A 12463-nucleotide genomic window follows, 5' to 3' on the forward strand; every position below is an offset into this window, starting at 1 on the left:
ATACAATTCAGTTCTGAAGGTGTACAAAGCCCACATACAACTCAGTTCTGAAGGTATACAAGGTCTACATACAATTCAGTTCTGAAAGTATACAAGGCCTACATACAATTCAGTTCTGAAGGTGTACAAGGCCTACATACAATTCAGTTCTGAAGGTATGCAAGGCCTACATACAATTCAGTTCTGAAGGTGTACAAGGCCTACATACAATTCAGTTCTGAAGGTATGCAAGGCCTACATACAATTCAGTTCTGAAGGTATGCAAGGCCTACATACAATTCAGTTCTGAAGGTGTACAAGGTCTACATACAATTCAGTTCTGAAGGTATACAAGGCCTACATACAATTCAGTTCTGAAGGTGTACAAGGTTTACATACAATTCAGTTCTGAAGGTATACAAGTCCTACATACAATTCAGTTCTGAAGGTGTACAAGGCCTGCATACAATTCAGTTCTGAAGGTGTACAAGGCCTGCATACAATTCAGTTCTGAAGGTGTACAAGGCCTACATACAATTCAGTTCTGAAGGTATACAAGTCCTACATACAATTCAGTTCTGAAGGTTTACAAGTCCTATATACAATTCAGTTCTGAAGGTGTACAAGGCCTACATACAATTCAGTTCTGAAGGTATACAAGGCCTGCATACAATTCAGTTCTGAAGGTGTACAAGGCCTACATACAATTCAGTTCTGAAGGTATACAAGGCCTACATACAATTCAGTTCTGAAGGTTTACAAGTCCTATATACAATTCAGTTCTGAAAGTATACAAGGCCCACATACAAGGCCCACATGCAAGGCCTACATACAAGGCTCACATACAAGACCCACATACAAGACCCACATACAAGGCTCACATACAAGACCCACATACAAGACCCACATACAAGGCTCACATGCAAGGCTCACATAAAAGGCAAAGAGACATGTAAAATGCACCATATTCTGGAGTATATCGGTTGTTTAGTCATGCCTATTGTTAATCTACCATAGTCAAAGCATGAGATACACATTACAGATTATAACGGCTATCTATCACTCTTCATAAGTATTTATTCTCTTTTAATCCGCAATTACTAAATTCTATGAAAATCTTTATTGGCTAGAACTGTGTAGTGTTCAAATAAAATCTTTATTGGCTGGAGCTGTGTGGTGTCCAGATAAAAGCAAAGTTTAAGATTTATCACCAACAAATTTGCTGGACCATTTTTAGCTAGGGTCGCATCGCTGTACAACTCGCAGAAATCTACAGACACGAACCATATTTCTCGTTCAGAATGTTGAGCCGAAGTGAGAATACCATTTGTGTACTGAGAGCTAAGTACTGAGAGTATGCCACCCGCATATATACTCATTTACATATAACTGTGAAAATGTGAGAATACCACCTGCGTACATACTGATCCATGTATATGATAGCGTGAATGAGTGTATGACAAGCCTGCACTGAAGAGTTGACTGAGAGAGACTCACGGTTACAAGTGACAAACAAATGATTTTGCCCTGAAATAACCTCACTCTTTGTCCCCACCTTTGCTCCTCCTTATCTCCAGCTGAGCTTGTTAATAACAGTTTAACTGCATCGAGAGTGTGTTTCCCATTTTTATGTGGTATAGCTCTATTGAAACTGTGACCACGATTCAACAGTATTTTTTAAGTTTTGGTGTTTTAAAAAGCATTGGTCTTATTAGTTGTCGAAGGAACGCATACAAAACTGAATGAGAAGGAGAGAGATTTGGCCACAAGCATTAAGCAGCTATGAAATTCACAATACCCACACGATTTTGTTTCATGTTTTTCATACTTGCGTGAATCTATGCATCATACACCTGCAACGAGTCTTAAATCATACCTTTCCTACGCGAGACATGATGTGAACTACAAACATTTTTTTCCAGTAGATTTCTCGGGTCCGGCTTTGTTTACAATGTCCAGCTGCGCGAGTGCAAACACGTGAGCACAGAATATAAGGAAACAACTAGAGCCCTTGTCTGGACTACAGACAAACTTAGGGTCAAATGATAAAATTGATTCGCAGCAGTCAGCTGTTCTAAAATACTGAATACTCAATCAAGATTACAGCTTGTACTCGAACTGCGAGTAACTAACAAAACCAAACATTGCCCGCTGGTGAATGGTAACAAATGTATTCAAGCTTGGAGTTTACCTGGTAGCTTTGTTCTAGTTGGTTTACCTTTTGTCGTCTGTTGAAACCAAATCATAAAACTATCATACGAAAGTAATGATGGTTTAAAATTAGTTTTAAATTCCTAAGCTAGACCCAAAAACAAACTATTAATATTCAATGATTAAACAGTTAAATTCATGGTTTCATCAGCTCATGTCACAGATTGCTTCATAAAACTTATAAATACTAATATCCCTGTCCACCATAAAGCACCTCTGTGTGCACCATTAAAGCACCTCCGTGAACACTGTGAAGCAACTTCATGTAGGCCTGTGTAGCCTTAAGGTATGCCACACGTTGTTTTTTCATTGGTTTTGACCGAAATCACGAAATGAACGAAAAACACAGAATTATTCGGCCGAAATTCACAGAATTGTTAGAGCTGTGCATACACATTGAAATCGTCGACAAAGTACTTTTAATTGACTAAACAAATTATTAGCGAGCGCGATTTTAGCAGCTTTTGCAATTGGTATAGTCCAAGACACGTATTACGACACAATAAAAGTACCAGTGCAATTCAACATAGTACATACGATGCACCTGCTTAGATTGCGCTAATGTTGGTTTCTTATCGTTTGGACACTATGGCTACAAATCGTTTCTTTTTTAATAATAAATTTTTTTATTTAGCGGCAAAAGTTCCGTTGTAGAAAGAGTTGCCATCTTTAGTGCAATCAAGCCAATTGCATCGTATTTACTATGGCGAACTGTGTTAGTATTTTTCTTGCGTGTCGCGTTATGTGCCTCAGACTATATAAATTGCGAAAGTTGCTAGAATCGTGCTCGCTGATAATTTGCTTAGCCAATCAAAAGCATTTCGTCGACGATTTCGGTATGTATGCACAGCTCTGACAATTCTGTGAATTTTGGCCAGATAATTCTGTGTTTTTCGTTTTTCCTGTGATTTCGGTCATAACAAACGAAAAAATCGGCACATGTGGCCGTTCCTACTGGCCTGTTTAGCCATAAGCCTGTGTAGCCATAGACTTGTATAGCCATGATCTAAGATTATCAGAAGGCAGTTTTTATTCCAAGAATTGTAAAGAGTATGCAGCATTGGTTTGTAAGGACGATGGAATTTCAACTTGAAAGACAGGACATGATGATTTTAGACTACTTTGTGGTCATGTGGCATTTGTTAAGAAGGCTTTAGATGTCCGGGTGTGGCACATTTCATATCATTCAACAATTGCATGTGACAAATGATCAGCACAAAGACTTGCTGACTTGTGATCTGGAGTCAAGATTCCTGATATTGGTCAGACAAGAGGCTAATGACTATATGTTTAAGACTTGATTGGTTTGTTTTCTTCGCAGCGTATCTAATGAATACTTGAAACAGTAAGATGATGCCTAGCAGTTTTAGTATACAGTAGATACTCCTATAAAGTAGAGTCGTTGTTTTCTTTTGCCACACTTGTCAGAAAACGTGTATAGGGCTCTCTATTATGTACAACTACCCTGACAATCTAGTTCACCATTACAAATCGTCAGGTACAATCTAGTTCACCATTACAAATCGTCAGGTACAATCTAGTTCACCATTACGAATCGTCAGATACAATCTAGTTCACCCTTACAAATTGTCAGGTACAATCTAGTTCACTATTACAAATCGTCAGGTACAATCTAGTTCACCATTACAAATCGTCAGGTACAATCTAGTTCACCATTACAAATCGTCAGGTACAATCTAGTTCACCATTACGAACCGTCAGGTACAATCTGGTTCACCATTACAAATCGTCAGGTACAATCTAGTTCACCATTACGAACCGTCAGGTACAATCTAGTTCACCATTACAAATCGTCAGATATAATCTAGTTCACCATTACGAATCGCCAGGTACAATCTAGTTCACCATTACGAATCGCCAGGTACAATCTAGTTCACCATTACAAATCATCAGATACAATCTAGTTCACCATTACAAATCGTCAGATATAATCTAGTTCACCATTACGAATCGCCAGGTACAATCTAGTTCACCATTACAAATCATCAGGTACAATCTAGTTCACCATTACAAATCGTCAGGTACAACCTAGTTCACCATTACGAATCGTCAGGTACAAACTAGTTCACTATTACAAATCGTCAGGTACAATCTAGTTCACCATTACAAATCGTCAGATATAATCTAGTTCACCATTACGAATCGCCAGGTACAATCTAGTTCACCATTACGAATCGCCAGGTACAATCTAGTTCACCATTACAAATCATCAGATACAATCTAGTTCACCATTACAAATCGTCAGATATAATCTAGTTCACCATTACGAATCGCCAGGTACAATCTAGTTCACCATTACAAATCATCAGGTACAATCTAGTTCACCATTACAAATCGTCAGGTACAACCTAGTTCACCATTACGAATCGTCAGGTACAAACTAGTTCACTATTACAAATCGTCAGGTACAATCTAGTTCACCATTACGAACCGTCAGGTACAATCTAGTTCACCATTACGAACCGTCAGGTACAATCTAGTTCACCATTACAAATCATCAGATACAATCTAGTTCACCATTACGAATCGTCAGGTACAATCTAGTTCACCCTTACAAATCGTCAGGTACAATCTAGTTCACCATTACAAATCGTCAGGTACAACCTAGTTCACCATTACGAATCGTCAGGTACAATCTAGTTCACCCTTACAAATCGTCAGGTACAATCTAGTTCACCATTACGAACCGTCAGGTACAATCTAGTTCACCATTACGAACCGTCAGGTACAATCTAGTTCACCATTACAAATCATCAGATACAATCTAGTTCACCATTACGAATCGTCAGGTACAATCTAGTTCACCCTTACAAATCGTCAGATACAATCTAGTTCACCATTACAAATCGTCAGGTACAACCTAGTTCACCATTACAAATCGTCTGTAAGATTGAGAATATTTACCCAAAATGTATAATCACACCTTTTAAGAAAACAAATATGTTTACCCATTAGATTACAAAATAACCAAAAAGAATCATCACAGCCATAAAAGTGATATCACCAACCACCAGGATGCTGCCTCTATGACAGCACTTGTTTTTTACCAAATGTATGCTTATTTTTAACAACTATGAATCATATACTGCCTTTTATAAAAGAAGTCAGCACAGATTAGTGTTGGGCCGGTATCTAATTTAGTGCCGGATCGGATATCCTTGCACATTTTTATCGGTTTTCCCCGGTATCGATATCCTCGGTATTTACCATCTTCGGTATCCTTTGCCAATTAAGAAATTTCGGTATTGTCGGTACTATTGTTCGGTATGTGGTTATCAGTGTGTCTTCAAATGGTTTAAACTTTAAATCATAACTGTCTTGAACAATTTTTATCGTTGTGCAAAAAGTAGCCTTTGCAAAAAAACATTCTTTAGTCAGCAGTATATTGTTACGGCAAAGAGACTCCTTGTTTTAGAAAGCCAAAAAAGAAAAGAAAGATGGAAATATAATTTTCATGATAGATGTTTTTATTGTTTATTCTATTAAAAAATATAGTTATTGATACAAACGTTATGTATAATAATAAAAAACAGATAGATAATGGCAAGGGGCTCTCTTTGTTAAATATACTGAAACAGTTTAAAAAAATCTTACTATCACATATTGTAATCAGGTAATGTAATCACATAATTATACGCAGTCCAATTAGAGTCCAGTCCCGTTAGAGTCTTTATACGTCCTCCCATCTGTGTAGAACTCCCAAACCTTCGAGGCTGGTGGTATTATCAATGTAACATAATATAATAGTAGATACAGTAAGCGTGGAAATTTTCGTTGAATTTGTTCGCCAATGCGTGCTGAGATTAGCATGTTCGTCATGAAGCGTTTTAAAAATCTCTCCGGATATCCGTATAACCATTTACCGGTAGGCTTTTACGGATAAATACCGATCATATCAAACCGGCCGCGGATACCTAGCTGACACCGAAAATGATTGGTTTCCTCAGATACCAAGAATCTCTCGGTATCGGTAAGAGCGGATAACCCAATACCGGCCCAACACTAGCACAGATACTGTGAACTAGTCAGTATTCTTATTCTAAGTAGCAACAACCATTGATATGCTTGCTCATGGCTTTATGCCTTTATTGTCACAATTAGCTTGAGATTTTAACTACATTTATACTATAATATTTTTCTGGACAAGAACACTTTACTATATACTACAACCATTCTACTGTATGACCAGGAAAAGGAGCCAACAAGGTACACAAATATATTATTATGTTTTATTTCAATGTATGTTTTTACTGTGATTTTTTTATTAAACTATCATTTTTTCAAGCATACTACAAGCTCTTGACATTACATGACATTACACAGCTTCATGATATCACTGAATAGCTTTGCCATACTGCTGCTTGCTTCGGATCTATTATAATCGACGCGCATTATTTGTATTGTTCATTATATCATTCTATTTTATATCATTTCATATTTTAGTTTTCACGGTGTAATTCTGTGTGAATTCCACAAGAATAAAGTATCAATTGTAACTCAAACTCAGAAAACCTGATCATACGGTACATCGTCAAATATGTCGACAAAGCACATAAGTCGCCGAGCAATAATTCAAAGATACTTGAAGACGGATGTATTGATGTAGGCGCTGGAGTGTTGATATACTGAGCTGAATCTCACAAGTTTTAGTCTCAATGAAAGCTATCTTTTATTCTACCCTCGAGTCTGACGACCGATAGACGGACGGACAGACAGACACTGTTCTTAACGCGAATAGTAAATATATTTTTCTACTTTATTTTAGACATAATGTATTTGCTGTATTTAATTTTGTTGTACAGACCGTCTAGAAAAAATAAATAGAAATGCTATAAATTGACATTCAAGGTGTGCGTTCCCCTTAACTTATTGTAAAGTGTCGTAATACCGTAATAACTTGTCAATACAAACTAGTAATACTACGGTTACTGTAGTCTTTGAATTAAAAAAATTAATTATAGTTTTTTGTTTTCTGGAAGGGCCAAAAGGGTGAGTTTGGAAAGATCTTGGAATGGATTAGGCAATTTACATGTATTTTACTGTTCTTATAACGTAAAACCCTTGTAACGTAACCGTTCATGGAACGGATTATTCACGTTGTAGGTGCTCTTACTGTATAATGAATGCTCACAACTACATGATAATACTTAGCGACCTTGGTATAAAGAGAGACAGCTAGTCTTATGGCTGCAGACTTTCTTTTTTTAAAGAACTCATGCAAGGATCTACTACGAGGATTACAACTACGAGCAAAAAAACTTAATTACCATATTTTAAAGTAGTATTGAATAGCAATTACAGCAACCAATATGGAGACAGAATTATCTTGCATACTTGAAGGTTTACTTGCAACAAAATTCACATTACAGTTATTTGGTATCAAAAAATTTACTATGTCTTACTCTGCTGTGTCGTAAGTGCAAAATATGTAGAAATGTGATTAAAAGCTCTCAAAAGTTCAAAAACGAACAGTTAATCGCAGCCATCACGAAAACGCCATAGATTAGAATCCCTTTCATAAACGGCTCAAATGGGGCGTAGCTGAACACGATGGCTTCTGTTTACACTTTCATGCAACCTCATTCGTCGAAATATTTTCGTAAATATACTTCACGCATTCAATAAAACCATGTCTATTGTTCAATTTGTTCTTACGCGTCTATTTCATAATCATTGTAATGCTGTCATTCTCAGTACTGATTTCTTATAACCTACCGTGAAAATTCGTTTAATTTTTTAACTTCAGCTCAACGGAGTACATAACATTGTCTGATAAACATGACGAGCCTGTTGGTCACCTGTGATAATCGAAAAATGCTGCAGAAATTATTCCTGTTGTTTGGCAGAAAGTATGGGTCACATGATCAGATTACAATAGACGATTAGATCAAGCTGAAACAAAACTGTAAAGTAGTGAGCATCTATATTTGATACGGGTCTTCGGTAAAACCCGAAGTGTATGTCATAAACTAGTGCTACGAGAAGTTTTATATTGAGCTTTGTATTGGCCTTTCAAGTCACGTGAGAACATCACGTGTCAAAACAATCACCAAACGGAATGACTACATCAGAGAAATAAACTGATTCCGACCTACGGCGGATTCGTGATGGCAGCGATTAACTGTTCGTTTTTTAGCTTCTAAGAGCTTGTAATCACATTTCCACATATTTGGCACCTACAACACAGCAGAGTAAGACATGGTGAATCTTCTGATATCAAATAGCCGTAATGTGAATTTTGTTGCAAGTCAACCTTTAAGAATACAAAAACCTAAAATAAATAAAACCAAAAAGTGCTTGTCCAGGCCTCTCAGTCAGTATCTAATGGAAGCCTACACAAGGGTTCGAGTATAGAGATGAGCCAGTTCAACTAGGTTGAGAGTGTCAAATGCAAAATAGTGGCTAATTAGTGGTTTCACAGTTTTTTATTAGTGTCGGTCTTTCCACATAAAATGTGCCACAGTATATTCAATATCAAAGTATTTCAGCAAAACTAAACATATTTTAGATCTTTGATCGTACTAGAAAGAAAATAACTTGAGTCACTGGTACTGTAATTAAACAATAACAGTCAAGCGTTGAGCTTCCTTTCCTATTTACTCGCGGCTGAACACCGGATGCGCCTCAATTTACCATCTGATGTGCTCCATCCCATGACTGGAAGGTTCTACCATGAAAAGCTGTAGCAGCTGTTTGCAATGTAAAAACAAATAGAACGATATGCAAACTTTAAAACTGTTCTAGACAGGATGCGATGTTGCATTGAAAGCAGTTATCACCTGCAGCTGCTGTCATTGATATCTTGTGAGCGCAAGGCTTTCTAGCTGTCAGACAAGACAAACAAACAAACAATTCTCAACAACGGACTCCCCATCAATGCATCGATCTGACTTTAAGAATTACAAAGGAAAAGCTAATGACCTGCCACACTGTCATAAAGTAGACTATGCTTGCATGATGTTATGGGATGCAACGGCTGCAAGCCTTCCAATAGGCACCTGCCGAGTCTTGACAGGCAGGTTCTGCAAGTTATGACTGGCGGCACAAGGTGTCAGTAAAAATGATTCATAAGGAAATATAATTCATAAGTTATCAAGATTGATGAGTGGGAATGATCTGCCATATTAGACATTTTAAGACCGCAATGATTATGAGCATTTTAGTTGGTTGCTAGGAAAAGTTAGACAAATAGAACAATTTTTACTTTATTTGATGTTATATAGATGACATACAGCGATTATGCTTGCTGGGGTAGGAAAAGAGGCTACTCAGGCATCCAGTACCAACAAATTAGCGTTTCCAGTACGTTGAGTAGGAATGTAGGGAAACAACCGGAAGCTGCCATCTAGCATTCCAGACATGGCAGTGTTGTGGTACAGGGTGTAATAACGCCATGTAAATGATAGCAATGATTGAGCAAAATTTGGTTTGCTTACAAATGGACAGACTCATCCAGGGTTGTTTCTAAAGTGATGTAAAACTTGACATTCAGCTCTAGATAAACCTGTTGGCAACTGCTGTGGGAAATAACTGTCATTTCATAATCAGAAAAATTGTAAAACTCAACTCATATGAATTGGATTGTATAAAATTACATCACTATGGACTGTATGAAATGTTGTCATAGCGAAAGCTTGGCCAAGGATATGATAGGACTGAACAATACATCCGCGAAAAATGTAGGTATGCTGTGCAATACAGGTTCTATTCTACTAAGCAAAATGATACTACCAATCGATATAAAATGATATATAATCGATATAAATGATATAAAATGATACGAGTCATTATCACGAACCTACCAAAACATTTTGTTTAAAGTTTGACTTGCAACAAAATTCACCTTACAGTTATTTGGTATCAAAAGATTCACCATGTCTTACTCTGTTGTGTTGTAGGTGCCAAATCTGTGAAAATGTGATTACAAGCTCTTAAAAGCTCAAAAACAAAAAGCCGCCGTAGATTGGAATCTATTTATTTCGATGACGTAGCCACGAAATTTGGTTATCGTCTTGTCACGTATGTTCTCACGTGAATTGAAAGGCTAATACAAAGCTCAATATAAAACTTATCGTAGCACTAGTTTATGACAAACACTTCGGGTTTTACCAAAGACCCCGCATCAAATATAGATGCTCGCTACTTTACAGTTTTGTTTCGGTTTGGTCTAATCGGCAAGTCGTAATCTAATCATGTGACCCAATACTTCGCAAATAATTTCTGCAACACTTTTCGATTATCACAAGTGACCAACAGGCTCGTCATGATTATCAGACAATGATATGTACCCCTTCAAGTTAAGGCTAAAAAACTAAACGAATTTTTACGGTAAGTTATAGGATATCATTGCTAAAAGTGACAGCATTACGATGACGATAAAACAGACGCCTAAGAACAATAGACATAGTTTTATTGAATGCGTGAAGTATATTTGTGAAAATATTTCGACGAATAAGGTTGCAAGAAAGTGTAAACAGAAACCATCTCTCACAACTACATCACATTTGAGCCGTTTTGGAAAGGGAATCCAAACTACGGCGGTCTCGTGTGGCTGCGACTTTTTGTTCGTTTTTGAGCTTTTAAGAGCTTGTAATCACCTTTCCACATATTTTGCACCTACAACACAACAGAGTAAGACATGGTGAATCTTTTCATATCAAATAACGGTAATGTGAATTTTGTTGCAAGTCAACCTTTAAACAAACTTATCATGTTTTCTTCTAGTAGAATAACTGAGTGCACAGTGAGTCATCATCAATCAGCTAGTTACGATAAATTTCGAGTTGGCAGAAGTCCAGTAAAATACACCCATACAAATTTTAATCAAGCTGGGCAAACCGAGCAACAATAAAGGAAACAGCTGGATGTGGTAGCACATCGCCATCAGCCACTCTATTGTATTTGTTTACGTGTTGATTAACACATGATAGCGTGTTTTGTTTTCAGCAAACCATGAACATGGTTACGAAATTGCCAATAACTGAGTGTTTTGATAAAGAATGTTTGGCAAGGCTAGAGAAAAAGCAAGGATATGCTGCTTTTTATGTTTTGGCTCTGTACAATTCAAAACACAAGTTACTTAAACCCTTTAACTAGTAAACACTCCATCTTTTGATGTTTGGACAGAAGCACAAACATTTTAATAATTATATACTATTCTAGTCAATACCAAAAAACTAAAATTATAAAAATCCTGCAATGTGTATACACAAACAATGCATTTTCTGTAATGCCAGTTTCCAATACACAAAATACTGGTTGTTACAAGTACTGCAGTTGTCACTACGCTAGATTTTTTGTTAACATCAGTATCTGTAGTGATAGAACACTTACAAGTGTTTTATGGGCTATCAAAATATCATATCAGAATAACAAATGTGTGAAGGGACTATGGCAGAGTATCTTAAGCGTATAGGCAATAACTGAAAGATTTCTAAAATCATTAATAAAGCTAGTTTTGAAACAGCTGCACTACAGTTTTTGTTACAAAATTAAACAGCACAACACTGAGTTATAGATAAATGACATGATTTGATGATCAACTTAACTTACCTGGAGAGCTGAGTATTTGTTACTACAACTTTTCTCTGCCGCGTGGAGGAACGATAGTCGCGAGAATTAAGGTTATAGTACAGACAATCTTTAAATAAACTGTTAACTTGTAAAAATTTAAAAGGTTTGATAGTTCAAGTATGACGATATGAAGCCGCGCTTTGACCTAAGCGATAGCAATTGTTCATACGTACTACATTTTTAGTAAGCACGCTCCTCGAATTTTGTCACGCTGTAATGTTTACTAACAGTCACGAAAGGGCTGGCCTAAGGAAGATCGCAACTCCTTCTATTTGTACTAAGTATTCCGACGTTTGGTAGTGCGCAAATCAACCTCTCGCATCCGCGATACTTCGCGAATACCATTATGGCTCCTTCGTACGCGATATCGTAGTGTGCATTTTATTTACTGGTCTTACGGTCGATAGTCAAGAACATTTGATACAAATGACTATAATTAAGTTCTAATTAAATAAAACTTAACAAAGTTTACTACATTGCAATGCTTTTAAGCGTTTTGTGCAAATATAACAAATGCGCGAGAATTATAATGATAGTTGCAGTGATAGGTGATGATGCTAGCCAAAATAAATGGATATTTTTGTTTCATTTCTTTTAGCTATGACCTGCTTTAAAAACTAAATGCTTCGGACTATTGATAAATAAAAAGTATGATTATTATAACAAAATATTATAAATA

General features: G+C 36.7%; 1 protein-coding gene across 1 annotated transcript in view; it reads right to left on the reverse strand.

Moving 5' to 3' along the window:
* LOC137399681 (BTB/POZ domain-containing protein 17-like) overlaps positions 1-11983 on the reverse strand; it is a 40027-nt gene extending 28044 nt beyond the window's left edge. The window contains exon 1 of the mRNA XM_068085871.1: positions 11764-11983. The gene's annotated coding sequence lies outside the window, so the exon portion shown is untranslated. The remainder of the gene's footprint in view (positions 1-11763) is intronic.
* Positions 11984-12463: the final 480 nt, after the last annotated feature.

This window comes from Watersipora subatra, chromosome 7 (genome assembly GCF_963576615.1).
Source record: "Watersipora subatra chromosome 7, tzWatSuba1.1, whole genome shotgun sequence".
NCBI lineage: Eukaryota > Metazoa > Bryozoa > Gymnolaemata > Cheilostomatida > Watersiporidae > Watersipora > Watersipora subatra.